At 46.6% G+C, this 18,469-nt stretch overlaps 1 long non-coding RNA gene across 1 annotated transcript in view; it reads left to right on the top strand.

The window, feature by feature from the left end:
- LOC308588396 overlaps positions 1–7,423 on the top strand; it is a 220,439-nt gene extending 213,016 nt beyond the window's left edge. Inside the window, exon 4 of the long non-coding RNA XR_014008705.1 lies at positions 7,353–7,423. This is a non-coding gene — a long non-coding RNA (uncharacterized lncRNA). The remainder of the gene's footprint in view (positions 1–7,352) is intronic.
- Positions 7,424–18,469: the final 11,046 nt, after the last annotated feature.

Below are 18,469 nucleotides of genomic sequence, written 5' to 3' on the forward strand. Positions count from 1 at the left end.
GACCATTGGTCAATTGAGCTTGGCATTGCTGGGAAAGGGTTAAACCCCCTCCACAGTCCTGATCCAATCCACCCTTGCCACACAACATGGAACACAATCATGAAAGGGCTAATGACATGTGTAATGTCACAAGTAGTTTGGACCTGAGTTGGGCCGGCCATACTATTGGGGGGGGGGGAGTGAGCAGCTGCCTCAGGCAGAGGGTACCAGGGCAGAGACAGTCCAGTCACTGGGAATAGCGTGACATCCACCAGAAAGAGAGAAAGAAGAATAAAAGCGCAGGGTGGGGGCAGGGAGAGAAGGAAGCTACTCAAAGAGATTATGAGCAGCAGCTAATGGGAGAGACTGGAGATGTAAAATAGGTAAGGATTGTGAACCCCCCCCCCAAAGGTGGCTCCATGAGAGGTGAGAAGTGCTGGAGCCATCATATAATGTTTGGGTTGGTTGGTTGGTTTTAAAGCCTTTTTGTCCTCCTCTTCACAGTCAAAAGGGCATCTAGGGTGGCTTACATATAATTGTCTTTTTTTTTAAAGACAAGAGAGTCCCTACTCTCAGGCTTGCAGTCTAAAAGGCATAAAAGGAAAAGGGGGTGGGGAGAAAAGCGAGAGAAAAGCAAGCTCAAACACCTGTTGCGAGCTGCTTGTGCATGCCGGCTTTGCACAGCGTCACATGATGTCATCCTCATCCAATTGCCATCTCATATTCTCTCCTCCCCACCTTGGCCACCCTGCTTGAATCTAGATTTACCGTTTCTGGTATCACTGGATTTCCCACAAAACAATAAATCCAGATTAAACGGGGGGGGGATAATACTGTATAAAACTTGCAAGCTTGAACACCAAATCGACAATAAATTGCTATACAGATTGCCAATAAATTGTCCTTCAGCAGAATCCATGGAACCGTCTTTGTTCTCTTCACTTCTCATCTCTGCAGCCTGATGGAACAGGTGCACAGCAGAGGTCTTGGCATCCTTGGACTACAAAAGAATTATAACTGTCGTATTACGAATAAAGCATGACTTTTTCTCGAGGGGTAAACTCCAGTTCCCAGGAGTCCCAGGAAGAAGCAAAGTGTTTTGAATGTATGGTGTGTACATGGCCACAGACCTTGCATTAGCTGGTAGTGGAATGGGATGGGTAGCTCACTGGATCTCTTCCAGAATCTGTGACCTACAAACAAAATAGAAGTCCTACGTTAAGCACAGTGTCAGCTCACTCTAACCTGGAGATAAAGCTCTGAGAATCTTTGAGTGTCTAGGAGCTCCCAGCCTGTCACTGTTTTCCACTGGGATTCTGTCTCATACTGACAAGTTTGGGTTGGACAACCGAAGCTGATTTGGAACCCTTGTTGTGCAACAAGCCCGTTTCTCCAAATGATTGGACGCTTTTGTGATAAGAAAAGTGCGGGGGAAACACACTGAAAAGTGTGGGCTAGCCTGATGCAATGCTATCTAACCTCCCTGGAAAAATATCACGACAAATGCTCAGTAAACAAATTGTCCAAAGGTGGCCTGCCTCTCTCTCTCTCTCTCTCTCTCTCTCTCTCTCTCTCTCTCTCTCTCTCTCTCTCGTGTGTGTGTGTGTGTGTGTGTGTGCCTTGAAGCTGCTCTAAATCAAAGGTAAGGTAAAGGACCCCTGGACAGTTAAGTCCAGTCAAAGGCGACTATGGATGCGGGTGGTGCTGTGGTGTAAACCACTGAGCCTCTTGGGCTTGCCAATCAGAAGGTCAGCGTTCGAATCCCCGCGATGGGGTGAGCTCCCTTTGCTCTGTCCCAGGTCCTGCCAACCTAGCAGTTCGAAAGCATGCCAGTGCAAGTAGATAAATAGGTACCGCTGCAGCAGGAAGGTAAATGGCGTTTCCATGCACTCTGGCTTCTGTCACGGTGTTTCCGTTGCACCAGAAGTGGTTTAGTCATGCCCAGAAAGCTGTCTGTGGACAAACGCCAGCTCTCTTGGCCTGAAAGCGAGATGAGCGCTGCAACCCCATAGTTGTCTTTGACTGGACTTAACCATTCAGGGGTCCTTTACCTTTACCTTTTTACCTGCTCTAAATCAATGTCCCATCATTTCTTTGAACACTGTTTGATTGAGAGGAATTACATTTCCTCCAGCTGAGAGATCCAGGAACTCTTGGCTTGTCCAGGCACTCTGTCACGTGTACAAGAACACAAAGGAACCGAAGGGATGACTGGTCTCTTGTTTTGTTTTGTTTTGAAAGAGGTGTTGTCAGGGATGCTGCTGGGCGTACACAAGGGTGTGTTGGTGCTGGGGCTTTCTGGGCGAGTCTGTCCTCAGGCTGAATACAGCTCCCTAATGCCCTAGCACTAACCAGATCATCAAGATAGGGCGCACTGGAATTTTACTGCCTTACCACAGATTCTTACTATTCACTATTATTCCACTTACTTCAAAAGACCCAGAGACAACCATCCATTTCAGCGTCACAGAGAGGGCTCCCTTTCCCCCTCTTGCCGAATGCTTGGAAAATAAATCATTTTAAAATATAATATAATGTTTGCCTAAGGTTACCAGACGTCCCCGTTTCCCGGGGACAGTCCCCAGATTTATAAATCATTTGCCTGACAAAATCCATCTGTTTAGTAGGAAGTTGAAAAGTGTCCCTGGATTCATTGAAAAAAATCTGGTTTGCCACCTCTTCTTAGACCAGAGGCTTTGTGCCTTTAAGCAGCAACAACAATAACAACAATAGCAATGGCAAAGGCTGCATTTGTTGAGTGACACCTGTAATGTGGCTTCAGGAACATACAGCACCTCTGTCAATCAAGTGGGAGGTGCAAAGTGGATTAAAATTGATGCCCAATCTCATGCAGGGGCCATACCTCTGTGCCTACAGGAGTTCTCAAGTTTGATCCCTGGCATTTTCAGCTAGAACTAGGAAGTTCCCCTGTTTAAAATAGGAATACAGTGGTACCTCGGGTTACAGAAGCTTCAGGTTACACGTTTTCAGGTTGCACACTGCCCTGAATCCGGAAGTGCCGGAATGGGTTACTTCTAGGTTTTGGCGCTTGCGCATGCTCAGAAACACTAAATCTCACTTTGTGTACTCACAGAAGCGCCAAATCGTGACCTGCGCATGCGCAGATGCAGCGCTGGGGCTTGCGAACGTGCCTCCCGCACGGATCACGTTCTCAACCTGTTCCACTGTATAAGGGAACAGGGAAACAGGAGTAGAAATTGCAGGTGTCCACTTATCTGTCCCCTGTTTGGAACGGAAATTAATCCAGGAAATGCAATCAGTATTACCTGGTGTTGTTGCTTTAATCTGCAGAGAAGACATAATTGATTCTTTCCCCCGTCCCCATTTGTCCTGTGTTTGTTTTGCACTGAAATGAATGGGGTGGAGCAATGGATAGTGAGACATTGGCAGAAGGCGAATTGCAGCAGAACAGAAGCAGTGGCTATGTGTGCTCAATACCTTTAAAGCACATTTGAAGCTCCTTCTTTCCCTCAAAGAATTCTGGGTGCTGTAGTTTGCTAAGGGATGCTCAGAGAGTTGAAATAAAGTGCTCAGAATTCTGTGAGGGAAAGGAAGTGCTTCAAATGTGATTTAAAGGTATAGTACATACATAGCCAGAGTACTGTGTGTCTCATTTACAGTGTGGAACAGAAAACAATGGCTTCTTGCATCTCCAGACTGAAACTCTGCAGAGCTGCTGCTAGTCAGTGTAGACAATATTGAGGTAGATAGATCAATGATCTGGGTAAGGCGGCTTCCCAATTTAAAGTCCAAGATAATTTTCAGTTCTCCCATGCAAAGGTATGGAACACCATGAACCTTCTGTTCAAGCCATCACTAGATCTCCCTGTTTTTGTTACTACCCACCCTGTCCAAGATCTTTCCAAGTGATGTTTCCCAACGGCATTTAAGTACGATAAAAGCAAAGGAAATAACTATATAAGAGCGCCACACCTTTCCATTTTCTTCTCGGCTGCGGCCTGCTATCTCATCTTGGCACCTCAATGCTTGGGCCTATTCAGCTGCTGGGTTCTTTGGGGCAGGGAACGTGCCTTGTCTCGTTTTCAAAGCACCTCTGTCTTTTATGGTGCTTTATTAGTGTTTTGTTTTTAATTAGGACAACAACAATTAGGACTGTGAGAATCCTCTAGGGTCTGGTTCATGAACTAAGCCCTCTGCCGTGGGGATAAGTGGCTGTTGGACACCAACCAAACCCTGAAGCTTTGCTTGGATGTGGAGTGCAGACAAATTTAAACCAGCAAAATGAAATTTCCGTAGATGGCTCCGATCTAACCAGGGGCCATAAAATGTGCGTTGGTAAATAAGTTTGTCCGTAAGGTACAGGATACCTGCTTGTGTCATGTATCCTGAACCATTAATATAATAATATAATGGGAGAAGGAGCAAGGTTCAGTTTCCTCCTGTATAAACTTCCTGGAACTTCCAAGACACTATTTTTAGGTGGGATCGAGTCACATACTGGCACATTTGGGTTGTCTTGGGGTTGTTGTGCAACACGCCCAGACCTCCTCCTCCTCCTCTTTTTCTTTCTTTCTTTCTTCTTCTTCTTCTTCTTCTTCTTCTTCTTCTTCTTCTTCTTCTTCTTCTTCTTCTTCTTCTTCTTCTTCTTCTTCTTCTTTATATGCCACCCATCTGACTGGCAGCTCTTTGGCAGCTTCCAACAAAATATAGTAAATCTGCAATACAACATCAAACACTAAAAACTTCTCTGATGTCTTTTAAAAATCACATAGCTGTTTGACATCTGATGTGAGGGCGTTCTACAGGGCGGGTGCCACTACCGAGAAGGCCCTCTGTCTGGTTCCCTGTAACCTCAACTCTCGCAATGGGGGAACCGCCAGAAGGCCCTCGGCACTGGACCTCTGTGTCCGGGCTGAACGATGGGGGTGGAGATGCTCCTTCAGGTACAGAGACCCAAAGCTGTTTAGGAAAGCGATGGGGGAAATGTAGGGTAACATTTGCTCAATACCTCTCCTCGCATGAATCAAAAGGAATGCTCAATAATGACCGGGCATCCGCTTCATGCCATGGGTGCATTTAAAGCACATGACTTCCCCTAAAGAATTTTGGGAGCTGTAGTTTTCCCAGGATTCTGGGAATTATAGTTTTGTGGATAGTGAGTGTCAGGGAACTGCCATCAGAGCCAAGAGTGGAGGTAAGGCTCCCCGACCATGCAGGAGAAGGGACCAGTAGAGGGAGAGAGAACACTCCCTTTGGGGAAGGTAATCAGAGTGACACCGGGGAGGAAGGGGATCAGGGAAGGACTTCGGAGAGAGGGCTCCAAGACTCTTCCACAGAGACCAGCGGGGAGAGTCCAGGACCTCCGCTGGCTACGCCTACTCTGCGCAGGAAACTTCCGCGCAGGGAGGCTAGGCGGAGACTGGGCGTCAAGGAATTTTTATGTTGGAAGAAGTTCAGGAAACGCCCACTGACGGATTCTGCCAGTGACTGACACAGTCATGGAGAAAGGACTGTCCAGCCAGGGAAAGGTTTAGCCAGGCAACATTGCCTAGAGCTTCAGCATCCTTTACGCACGAGCAACCCCAATTCCCATTACAGTGAGCTACAGTTCTCAGGATTTGGGGAGGGGGAGTCATGTGCTTTAGATATGCTTATGTGCAAGCCGATCAGGATGAATGCCAAACAAGCAGGTTGTCCAGCATCCTGTTTCCTGTTACCGAGAACCAGACGCCTCTGGGAAGCCTCCAAGCAGCACCTGAGGTACTAGCTCTGTCCTGTTGTTTTGCTCGCCAGCAGCGAGTACTCAGCGGCGTAATGCCTCCAAACCAGGAGATTGCATGTAACTATAATGACTACTTGTTACACTCCATGCATTTCTCTAATCCCCCTTTACAGCCATCTAATCCTCACAATGACTGTGTTTTTTTAGAACCTGTTGAAGAGTTTTTACCATCTTTCTACACCAGCAAGTGGTTAGATTTGCTAGGCTGAAATGTGGAGAACACACACCTTAAAATCTCCTGATGTGGGAAGAGACAAGGCAGCAGCCGCTGCTCCTCCTCCTTGTTCCCTCCCTGATCGCCCCAGGCGTTAGCCATGTGGCAGACCTGGAGCCCTGGTCGATTGGAGCAAGTTGAGAAATGGGTGTGGGTCGCAGGACTAAGAGGGCCCTGCCATTATTCCCGGGGGGGGGGAGGTGTTTGGCCCATAGCTGTCAACTTTCAGATTTGAAAATAAGGGATCAACAGCCTCAAAAATAAGGGATCAGCAGCCTCACCTGTCCCAGGGACAGTCTACCGGATATCTAACAATCCAGGATAGCAGCGGGAAATGGCGCTGGAATAAGGGAATTTCCCGTGAAAAAATGGGAAGGTTGACAGCTATGGTTTGGCCTGGATGGGTGCGTTTATCTTACCATGGACATTTTAGCACTGCATGCCAGTCTGTATAATTAAATTTTCCTTCAGGCAAATTAAAATAATAAATACCAGCGCTTTGACTCACAGCTATTAAAGACACTGGAGTCTTCATTGTTTTCAGATATTGGCAGCCGTACCAGAACTGGCAAACTGCACTCCAGAACTGCAAGAGGGGACAGGCTCTAGAACAAGGGCTGCTTTCACCTTGACTTTAAAATCCTTTGGGATCCTTCCCCTCTGAGCTCCACGGAACTCTATTACCCTTGTTTCTTGTTTGAGAGCAGCCACTGACACAGGTTTAAATATGCGCGGCAGACATTCCCAAGCTATCAAAGCCAGTCTGGAGACTGCATACTAATTTTGCAGTGTCTGATCCTTCCTGCGTGGTTTCAGCATCCGCAAAATTAGCATCTGTCATCAGTAGGGCATCTGCGTTACATGCAGAAGGTCCCTGATTCAGTCTCTAGGTAGGACTGGGTAAGACCCCTGTCTGAAACCTTGGAGAATTGCTGTTATTCAGAAAAGACAAGGCTGTGCTAGATGGACCAAAAGTCTAATTCAGTATAAGGCAGCATCCTATATTTGGGAGCTCCTGAGAAGATACGACCTCTGGTACCCCATTTAAATGGTGCTGAATTGCAAGCCAAGCTTGCAAAGGAACAGTTGGGACACCTGACATCATCACATGACACCAGGCGAGGGATAGATGGATGGGAGATCTGGAAGGGATGCAACCCAGCAGCATAGCTTGCGTTTAAACAGATCAAAATGCAAGCTGTGCCTGCAAAGGAACCATCACAAGTGAGTTTAGCACCAAATGCATGCAGTGAAACAGCTGAGTCAGGGTGGGATGGTGTTGGGTAACTGACAGGTGGATGGTGGAACCATCAGAAGAGAATCCCTGAGTGAGGTCCTCTTGCATGCATTCTTTTCATGCCTGGTCAAATATTTCTTTTACTAAGTGCAAAATAGTTTGTTGTTGTTGTTTAGTCGCTTAGTCATGTCCGACTCTTCGTGGCCCCATGGACCAGAGCATGCCAGGCACTCCAGGCCTCCTGCAGTTTGGTCAAACTCATGTTGGTAGCTTCAAGAACACTGTCCAACCATTTCGTCCTCTGACATCCCCTTCTCCTTGTGCCGTCCATCTTTCCCAACATCAAGGTCTTTTCCAGGGAGTCTTCTCTTCTCATGAGGTGGCCAAAGTATTGGAGCCTCAGCTTCACGATCTGTCCTTCCAGTGAGCACTCTGGGCTGATTTCCTTAAGAATGGATAGGTTTGATTTTCTTCCAGTCCATGGGACTCTCAAGAGTCTCCTCCAGCACCATAATTTAAAAGCATCAATTCTTCGGCGATCAGCCTTCTTTATGGTCCAACTCTCACTTCCATACATATAATAATAATAATAATAATAATAATAATAATAATAATAATAATAATAATTTTATACTCCATCCATCTGGCTGAGTTTCCCCAGCCACTCTGGGTGGCTCCCAATCAAGTGTTAAAAACAATACAGCATTAAATATTAAAAACTTTCCTAAACTTATCCAAAAGAGCACATGCAAAGCCACCCAGAGTGACTTTCCCAAAAAGACCCAATAAACTTCAAGAGAGAGAGAGAGAGAAGAAAATATTGTTGGCAGAGATATGTACACGTGTGTGTGTGTGTGTGTGTGTGTGTGTGTGTGTGTGTGTGTTTGTAGCAAATGAAATATTTTGCGTTACAAAAGACGTGTTGGCAAATAGCCATGGAGAAGCTGGTGATTAGACCTGGAAAACATGAAATCCTAAATTCTAGGCTCTAGGGTTTCACTTAGGTCTACATTGCCATATGAGAACACATCCTCCCTTCAGGCCTGGCTTCAGGTGGGGTGTTTATGGTGGCATTTAAAACCATCATTAACGTTTATTTTTCCTTGGCTAAGGAAAAAGCCTCCCCTATATCAATTTAAATGCCGCAAACGCTTGTGTGGAAATTTAGCTAATCCCAATATTAACCTACTGCATTGCTTCACAGATGTCCTTAACTGAAGCCAGAACAATTTTGCCTAAGCAGCAATCAAGATTTACCATACCGCCCCGGGATTTTTGTAAAAATTAGGATTAAATGCATTTCCCCACCCAGGCTAAAGAGGGGCTGAATGCCTGCATGCAACACCAAACAGGGCTCCTATGCCTTTAAGGAAGAACACCAGCAAACATTGCCTCTCCTGTGTACCTGAGAGGATGTGGTAGACCCATGGTCAGCATCTCCATTTTAAAAAAAAACCAAAAAGCTAATCAGCAGCTGGACACATCTGCTTTGAAAATAGGGGAGAGATGATGTTTTACCCTATTTGCCTAGCCTGTTTTCCTGGTCTGTATCCCTCTCCCCAAAGCTACGGTGCAGTTCCGATTTGGAAAAACATGGCAGAAATCCTGCAGAACTAATAGAAACATATGGGGGAAAGAGAGAGAGAGAGATTTGGATTGTGTTGTTTCTTCATTCTGTGCAACAACTGAAAACTTAGGAAAACTGACCTATACCTGATTTGCCAACTTCACCATCTTTCCTTCCCACTTCTATGCAGATCCAGCCTTCAGCCTCCCTTGTGCTTCTAGCAATGCACTGGTAGCATTGGTATCCTGCTCTCTGCCCAATTAATAAACTTATTACTATTATTAATTCCCCACCTGGGAACATGTGCACCACCTTAGGTATTATGATGGAAGAAAGGTGAGGGGGGGGACTTATTATTATTGCAGCACTAGCAAGGCCTGCAGTGTAATAGAAGATAAAATGGCAAATCCCTGCCTCAAGGTGTTTCAATGGCCCGCAAACATGATGGTGGATCTATTGGCCCTGAAAACACCCCCTATAGCAATGTTGACCTCATGTAACCATTCCTCAGTCAGGCAGAGTATAGACCCATTGAAATTAATGGACCTACGTTAGTCGGGTCCATAAATTTCAATAGGTCTACTCTGAGCAGGACATTGGATGCAATCCTAGTTGGCAATGGGTGGCTTGTGGGATTCTTGACAGCTGCCCTCCTGCCTCGTTTACCGAGCCCACGAAGGGGTGTGTGTGAGCAACCAAAGTAGCAATGGGACTTAGAATTAAGTCATTTGGACTGGTGGTGGGTATTGCTTTGGTCCACTTTGGTCCACTTCCTTCAGAGAATGGGGTATGTGTGTGGGCAACTTCTTCAGCCACATTCACACCCATACATTTAAAGCACTCTTATACCACTTTAATATTCATGGAGAATCCTGGGAACCATAGTTTGTTAGGTGCTGGTCAGTGCAGGTTAGCACCCTTAACCAACCACAGCTCCCAGAATTCTTTGGAGAAAGCCATGACTTTTAAAGTGGGGAAAGAGTATTTTTGATGTACAGTGTGGGTGGGACCTTCCTTGCTGTCTTGGAAAGCTCTCTCAAAAGCCACTTATAATTCATTTCCCCTCCACTTTCCAAAAGTACTCATGTCCCTAGCCAATTCTGGAGCCTCTGCTTTCTGAGCGTGTCTAGCATGCTATTGCCCTAACTGTGAAACAAAAGTCAGGCCATCCCTCAATGTGTGTGTGGAGGGGTACCTCTCTTTTTGTCAACTGATGGCATTCTGCTGCTTCTGGAAGCCACTGACCATACTCAGTTCTCTTTCAGCTGTTTGTGGGGGTGCTGATCCTCTTTTATGTTTTAAAACTTCTGCATACGTTGGATTTCACCTGAGTTTGCTGATAGCTCCCTCTTGGTTCTCAGAGAACGTGTTTTGGTTGACTCCAGTCCTGTTTCCACGCTGTGTCCTCACCTCTTAGCAGGGCTGTTCCTCTTCAGATTGCCAGCCAGCCAGCCACCTCCTTCTCAAGATACTCTTTTCCATCCCTCCCCCTGGTTTCTTGGTTTATGCAAATCTTGGTGTTTCCTTGAGCATCTCTTATTTCTCCACGGCCTAGTTTGGGCTGCTGGCCTGTCGTTGCTCACCACCTGAGTTCATTATGAAGAGGAGTGATGATCTACTGTAACTTCAATCACTGCAATACTCTATTTTATAGCTTAAATAATAAACAAACTTCCTGGATTCTGTACATCTCAGAAATTCTCTTCCATATGTGCAAGATAGCTTCATTTCATTATGCCATTCAACAAACAGAGCACACAGTTCGCTGTCCCTAGTTTATCCCTAAATTCACAATGGAGAGTTGTTATTGTCCAGAATTCAGCTCGTTCCCCCAAGTCACTAAAAGTCAAACCACTAAATGGGGGGGGGGGGGGTTTGGATATGCATATTGTCTAGGGCAGCCACTTACGCATTTCCAGAAGCAGAGGAAAGGCATCAAAAGGGCAAAACAGGGCACAGATTTGTGTGTGCCGGTTTATAGGTACAGATACAAATTGAAAAGCAATTAGTGCAATCATTAGTCTAATTTAAATAAAATTGCAATACATTGCATCACAGGAAGGGACACTGTGACCAGGTGATCTTTGTGCCGGCTGCTGCTGTCGATGGGCAACTTCAAGGACCAATCTGCTCTCCTGTGTGATGGCTCCTTAGCTTTCACAGCCCTTCAAACAGAAGATCCTTGCCTCCGGTTCTCAAATTAAGAGGGGAGAGTAGAAATGAAGCTCATATAAAACCCACAAGTTCTATCTCATGATTTTCCTCTAATTTTACCAAAACCTCTCTCACACACACCAAGAGAAACCCGCACACCCCTTTGCCTTTGAAAAACATTCAGCTGTTAACGAAATGTGGGCTGTGCTGTGCCGTGTCCCAATTTGCATGTCACTGGGGGTGGCAGAACGCAACTTTTCTTTCCTTATTTGCATGGAGAGAACCTGCCATCTGAGCAGGCCTTGCATGTGGCATGCCATGTTCGATACTCCTGGGATGGCAGCTAGCCATGATAGCACGGCTAATTTCAGTCCTTGCCCAGCCCATGAAACTCACCTCACCCAGAACTTGTTTAAACTTCTCCAGCTGTTCTTGGCATGTGCTGAGATTTCATAAAGTTGATGCCATCAACTCCCACACATGGAACGAGAGACAGAGAGAGAAAGCACATCCACATGGGGCCTAATTTAGGGTAAGAAGAGGCCGTTTTCGTGTGTGAGAGAGGAAAAGCAAAAGCGTAAGATACTTCCCTCCAGCCCTTCTTAATAGTTAAAATTGCTAAACTGAAAGAGGTGCAACATGCGACAGCCTTCTCAGCATGGACAGTTCAAAGACATTTCTTAAGTGGTACTTTAGAAAGAAACTCCCAATAATTCAACCTCTTCCCTGAGAGCTAGACCTGGAATGATACATAATTTGCTGGCTTTTATTGAAAGTCTCGCTGTTTTCTTTGTGGTGAGGGGGGGGGGTTTACTTACAGCTGTTGCAACAGCTGATGTCACGACATTTGTGACTTTCACAAAGACAGGTATCTACTTCTTTTCCTTGAGACTGCATAGAATCATAGAACTGTAGAAGACTTGGAAGGGACCCAAGGGTCATCTAGTCCAGTCCCCTGCAATGAAGGAATCTCAGCCAAAGCATCCATGACAGATGGCCAACCTCTGCTAAAAAAAACCTCAAAAGAAGGAGAGTCCACAACCTCCCGAGAGAGACCATTCCACTGCTGAACAGCTCTTACTGTCAGAAAGTTCTTTCTGATATTTATTCAAAATCTCCTCTCTTGCAACTTGATGCCATTGGTTTGGGTCCTACGCTCCGGAGCAGGAGAAAACCATCTTCTATGGGGCAGCCCTTTAGATAAAGGGGTACCTCGGGTTACATACACTTCAGGTTACATACGCTTCAGGTTACAGACTCCACTAACCCAGAAATATTACCTGGGGTTAAGAACTTTGCTTCAGGATGAGAACAGAAATCGTGCAGCAGCGGCGCAGTGGCAGCAGCAGGAGGCCTCATTAGCTAAAGTGGTGCTTCAGGTTAAGTACAGTTTCAGGTTAAGAACGGACCTCCAGAAAGAATTAAGTACTTAACCTGAGGTACCACTGTATTTGAAGATAGCTACCATATCTCCTTTCAGTCTCCTCTTTCTAGGTTAAACATACTCAATTCCCTCAACTGTTCCTCATAAGGCTTGGTTTCCAGACCCTTGATCATCTTGGTCGCCTTCCTCTGCACATATCCTTCTTAAATTGTGGTGCCCAGAACTGGACACAGGACTCCAGGTGTGGTCTGACCAAGACAGAATAGAGTGGTACCATTACTTCCCTTGATCTGGACACAATACTTATGTTGATGCAGCCTAGAATAACATTAGCTTCTTTTTTTCTGCTGCATCACACTGTTGACTCATGGTAAGCCTGTGGTCCACTAAGACCCCTAGATCCTTTTCACATGTACTGCTGGCAAGCCAGGTGTCCCCCATCTTTGTGCAGCTGGTTCTTCCTGCCTAAGTGCAGAACCTTACATTTGTCCCTACTGAAATTCATTTTGTTAGTTTGGGCCCAGTTCTCTTGTAAGCCTGAGCTCATTCTGAGCTTCGGCCTGCCTAAGCTTCTCCCTGCAACTGTTGGCTACTTGTGTATACTGTTCCTTCATGATTTCTCCTTTCTACCATTTCTTATACATCCCTTTCTTACATCTCAGCTCATCCATAGGCTCCTTATGCAGCCACATTCTTGAGCTCCGATGGATGGAGAGCAGTGTGTGAGTATGTGTAGAACCTAGCCTACTGTACAAAGGTAACATTTGCATGCCTTGCTCCGCCCACTTTCATCTCTGGCCCTGCCCATCACTGACATGTGGCCTCCCGAAGGGTGTGCAGCCCTTGATCTGAAAAAGTTTCCCTGCCCCCTGCTCTGAGTCAGGCCCGTCATACATCAGGCCCTTAGGGTCCAAATGTGACCACATTCCAACTGAATTATGAAGCTAGCTCCATTTCTGAGAAGAGCTGGGGGGCAACAGAAGAGGAAGGTTCTTGCCTCCAGGCCTTGCTTGTGGACTTCCTGGAGATGTCCAGTCAGCCACTATGGGATGCTGGACTGGAGAGAGGGCTTTCCTTATATCCTCGCACTGTTATATGTTGCATTAAGCAGCTACTGGTCAGCTTGGGTGCTTGTTTTGACAGCTGGATTTTGTAGGGAGCGGAGATGCCTGTTCCTGTGGTTTTTCTTAGGCACAGCAAGGCAACCTAGGAAGCCTAAAGGTAAAGGTAAAGGGACCCCTGACCATTAGGTACAGTCGTGACCGACTCTGAGGTTGCGGCGCTCATCTCGCTTTATTGGCAGAGGGAGCCAGCGTACAGCTTCCGGGTCATGTGGCCAGCATGACTAAGCCGCTTCTGGCGAACCAGAGCAGCGCACAGAAATGCCGTTTACCTTCCCGCCGGAGCAGTACCTATTTATCTACTTGCACTTTGAGGTGCTTTCGAACTGCTAGGTTGGCAGGAACTAGGAAGTCTAGTTCAGGCTATTAGTCCATCTACCTTTGTCTGCTCTCAAGGCAGCTATGGCAATGGTGCGCCTCTCCAAGAGGATATGGGAGAATGTGACGCTAACATCCAAAACCAAGAGGAATGGCTACCAGGCTTGAGTGCTGAGCACACTGCTTTATGGAAGTGAGTCCAACCACCAGGAGCAACGCCTCAAGGTCTTCTACACACGTCAGGAAGATGTTGGGCATCACATGGCAGGACAGAGTCTCAAACAAAGAGGTGTTCTCCCAAGTCCACATTCTCAGCATGTTCACACTCCTGTCTTAGCAATGTCTACTCTGGCTTAGACATGTCCACATAATGGAAGCTTGCAGGGTCTAAAAGGACCTGCTGGCTTCAGGAACCAGGCCTGTTGGATGACCAGTTCTGCACATCTGCAAACACGAAGGCTGGCAGCATCAACCCCACCATGTGGGAATCCCTTGCAGATGACCGCAGTGCCTGGAGACAGGCAGTCAGGTCATGTATCCATAGCAGTGACCAGAGGAAGAATGACTTCTGGGAGAAGCACAGAGAGAAGACAAGCCATGGTGCATCTGCAGCAGCACAACCAGACACCTTCATCTGCCCCAGCTGCAACAAAACATGTCTCTCCCATATTGGTCTCTACAGCCACAGCAGGCACTGCAACCTTCCAACCGTTTGACTTCACCCCTAATAGTGTACTCTTCCATTGTCTTTCATGACAGAAAGAGGCCAACAAGCCCATGAGATAATATTGCAGGAGGTTGACCCTTTGGGTCCCTTCCAACTCTAGGATTCTGTGATTTCTCTACTAGTCTCATTGGTCACCTTCACACCATACATTCAAAGCTTCCCCCAAAAGATCCAGAGAGCTACAATGCCCAGCACCCTTGACACAAATCTACAGTTCCCAGGATTCTTTGGAGGAAGCCATGTGCTTTAAATGGACTTTGAATATCTGGTGAGAATTTTTTACCTGGTATGGAGCAAAAACAAGGGTCTTGTCAGCCACAGCTATGTAAGGGAAGAGGGTGAAGTCGCCAGGTATGAAGCACAGGCGTTACATCTTGTCTTGGTGCTTTGGCATTGAAAAATCAAGCAGAATCTCACGATGAGGAACTGGCTGCCTTTTCTGTACACATGTAACTTCAAGTGTTAGCTCCAGTTTTTTTCCAGGGAGGGGGGCCCTTGGACAATACATCCTCTGTAGGCTCCCCCTCGCTGAGTCTACCTCCCCATTGCAGCAGGCCCAGGGGGATCTTGCCAATGTTGTGGTATGTGCAGATGCCCAACCATGCTTTGACGCCATGCGATGTACACACATATGTACACCCTGAACATGGGAGCTGCCTCCTGTGCGATGCATTTTGCTGGAGGTGCTGCCTGATTTATAACAACACATGTTCCAGCCAATACAGCACTCCATCTGCACCATGAGTGATACAGTGAAAGACTGAATTTCAGAAGCCATATCCTCAAAGTTTGGTAATTTAAAAGTGGGGCACAAACACTGGCAGATCCTGGGATGTGCGGCGGATTGTGCCCTCCCTACGCAACGCACACATTGTCCAGGTACTAGTGGATGATGGTGCCAAAACTGAGAAAAAACTGGCAACTTGTCCCACTGAGCAACAAAAGGATCCGTCCATTAAAGGGTGCCCAGTTCTTTGCCTCACAGGCCTGAATGCCACACATCAAAGAATCTTTTGCACGTTCTCAACCACCTTGTGGCTAGCTAGATTCCACACTGCTGAGCCCTGTTTTAATTGACTTTTGAGCTGCACTTGCCAAAATAGTTTTTTGGGTGGTTTTTTTGTTTTGTTGTTGTTGTTTTTTGTAGGTAAGCTGTTCTTTTCCACTGCGTCTTGCTTTTTCCATGGTGTTTGTACTCAAAAACAGAGCCTTGCAGTGGACAACTTACTTTTATAAGGTGCACCGCATCTCTGAAAAATGGCAGGCCCTTGAGTGGTACACGATATGCATTTCTGCAGCCACCCCTCTTAATGAAGCACCATTATTCCCTCACCTTTAATGGCATCTGCAGCTAAAAATTAAATCTCAGCTTTGCTTGCTTCCGCCCCATGACCTCCAGCAGCTCATTCTCCTTCCTTGGAAAAAAAGAATTCTCATCAGGTGAGATTGGGCTGGTTAAGGGCAAGAGAGCTGAATTCTCCCATTTGTTTGTGGGTAAACAAGCACTCCCAGGGACACAGGGATATGGAAGCCGAGAATGGTGGTGGCAAGTTTGAGGAAGTTATTATGTACTAGCACAGCACATACATTCCTGCTTTTAAAGGACCGTGCATGTACACTCCATTGGAACAAGACACTTTAGGAGTGAGCAAGCCTGGCGCTAACTTAATACTCGAAGGCCCTGCAGATTGCTACAGGCTACCCTCTTTCTGGCTTCACTTCTGCTTCTGGTTATCTTCTCCTAAGGCACGCACTCTTTCAAACGCAGATATGAGCTCCCCGGATTCCCAACAGCGCTCAGCATTCAGGAAGTGCTATGTGCCAATGCAGAGCGCAAGGTAAAAACCACAGGGTGAGCTACGAGTTGAAAGTCACTGCAGCACAGAGTCTCCTCCCCCCGCCCCACTCCACTTCTCCTTAAGGGCAGTGCTGCAAAAGGCGGCCGTATACCCAGAGACCCCAAACGGCGAGAGGACAGGGAGGAAGACAAAGCTGGGTGCTCTGAGCCACCTGCCAAGATGACCACATGAAAAGCTCAGAAAAGGCATGCCGGTGTAGCTTAAAGTTTGCCGAAATCTGCCATTAGAAGTAGTGGCTGCAGGAGAAGGCGGGTTGCGTCAAACACAGCCTGAATTGTGAAACAGGCTCTCAGGCTCTGTGTGTGGCCAGCATGGAGGTTTTTGCCTTGTGTGTGAGACATGGGCACCTCCCATTGAAAGGGTGGCGAGCAAAGAAAGGAGGAGAGCTGTGCGACTGATTTATAAAACCATACAGCTGGAAGCGACTTGAAGCTAGCAGCTTTCTCTTTATTATTTCCCACATTAATTATTGTAATGCTCCTCGGGCTGCTTCTGGTCTTAAGCATTTTCCAGCCGGCCTTGAGCGTTTCCTCACACAAGGTTGCCAGCTCCAGGATGGAGAAGGAAGGCCTTGGAAGAGTGTTCTCCCCACCTCCCCCCTTGCACTGACCTGGCAGGGATAGAAGTGGGCACCAGTAGCACTTGCAGTCAGTGCTTGGTGGTTTTTTGGAGCCACCATTTTAATTTTTCAGAGAGCACCCAATGTCCTGTTGCTCTGGGGCATGGCAGGATAATTAAACAGGCTGGCACGGGTGGTGCAGGGCAGGGCAGCATGATGGTGGGCCCTGCCAGCAGTAAATATTTATATCTGGCCTTTCCATGAATCAGACCCAAGGTGACTAGCAATTACATAGACATAATAATAATAATAATAATAATAATAATAATCAAAATAATCAAAATAATCAAAATAATCAAAATAATTCAAAACACCAAACGATCACATTCCAAAACAAAACCAATAAACAAGTGGGCTTAGACCACAGCAGAAGAGCAGATAAATGTTTAAAGCAGTGTTTCCCAAACTTGGGTCTCCCGCTGTTTTTGGACTACAACTCCTATCATCCCTAGCTAGCAGGAACAGCAGTCAGGGATGGTAGAAACTGTAGTCCAAAAACAGCTCGAGACCCAAGTTTGGGAAACACTGGTCTAAACAATAGCAAGACCATTAAAACATATAATCTCAACAGAACAAAAGCCTGTCTGAACAGAAAGGAGAAAGCCATCTGCACTATCTGTGGCTGGGCATGAATTCCCTGGACTACGGCGGCCATTTTGTAACTGGTAAAGACCCCCGCAGCAGCCCTTTTGTGGTGATGGCCACAAATATGCCCAGAAAGCTTCAGAACCCCTGCTTTAGGGCCTTCAAGAACCGCTGCCAAACCACCGAGTGTTTGCACACACCTCAAACATTTGCCTTTAAATGAGCCGAGACTCGCCGTATTCTAGAATCAGCAGGTCGCAAGGCATTAAATATAGTTTCTGAGTTTCGCTCTTTTAACATGACAAAATAAAAACAGACCATTTGCAGGTGGCATGTTTATTGCTTGAATTTCAAACGGTTAACATTAGCATTTGTTAATTTTGCTGCAAAACTTGAACAACCGGTTGCTCAAGAGGTTAGGCACTTTAACACAGATTTCTTTGGAAGCAAGCTAAGAAATTTGGGCAAAGACACATGCCAGACGTCCTTCCAATAACAATTGCCCTGTTTGGCTCCACATGAAATCAGGAGTTGCCTGGAATCTTGTGGTCAAGAGTTCTTAGAGGGAAGTATGGGAGGAGGAGAGGGATATTTCCTGCTATGGCAGGTGAGATGAAGAGAGCAGACAAAGTCATGGGATGAATAATGAAGCAGAAGAAGCTGTGGTTGCATCATCACCCACTTCCCATCTTTGTTCTGGGCTAGGCTTGTAAGGAAGGGCTGTAGCTCAGTGCTGGAACAAAGACTTTGCAAGCAGAAGGTCCCAGATTCCACCCCCAGAATCTTCAGGTAGGGCTGGAAAAGACTCGCTGACTGAAATACCAGTTAGTGTCAACTATACGGACCTAGATGGTCTGCCATGCTATAAGGTAGCTTCTTAGGCAACAACAGTGTGCGTTGCGGTGATGCTTGTCCAGCCCTCACATCTCACCCCAGCCCCG

The sequence above is a fragment of the Podarcis bocagei genome, assembly GCF_964188305.1.
Source record: "Podarcis bocagei genome assembly, chromosome: 5".
Lineage (NCBI taxonomy): Eukaryota > Metazoa > Chordata > Lepidosauria > Squamata > Lacertidae > Podarcis > Podarcis bocagei.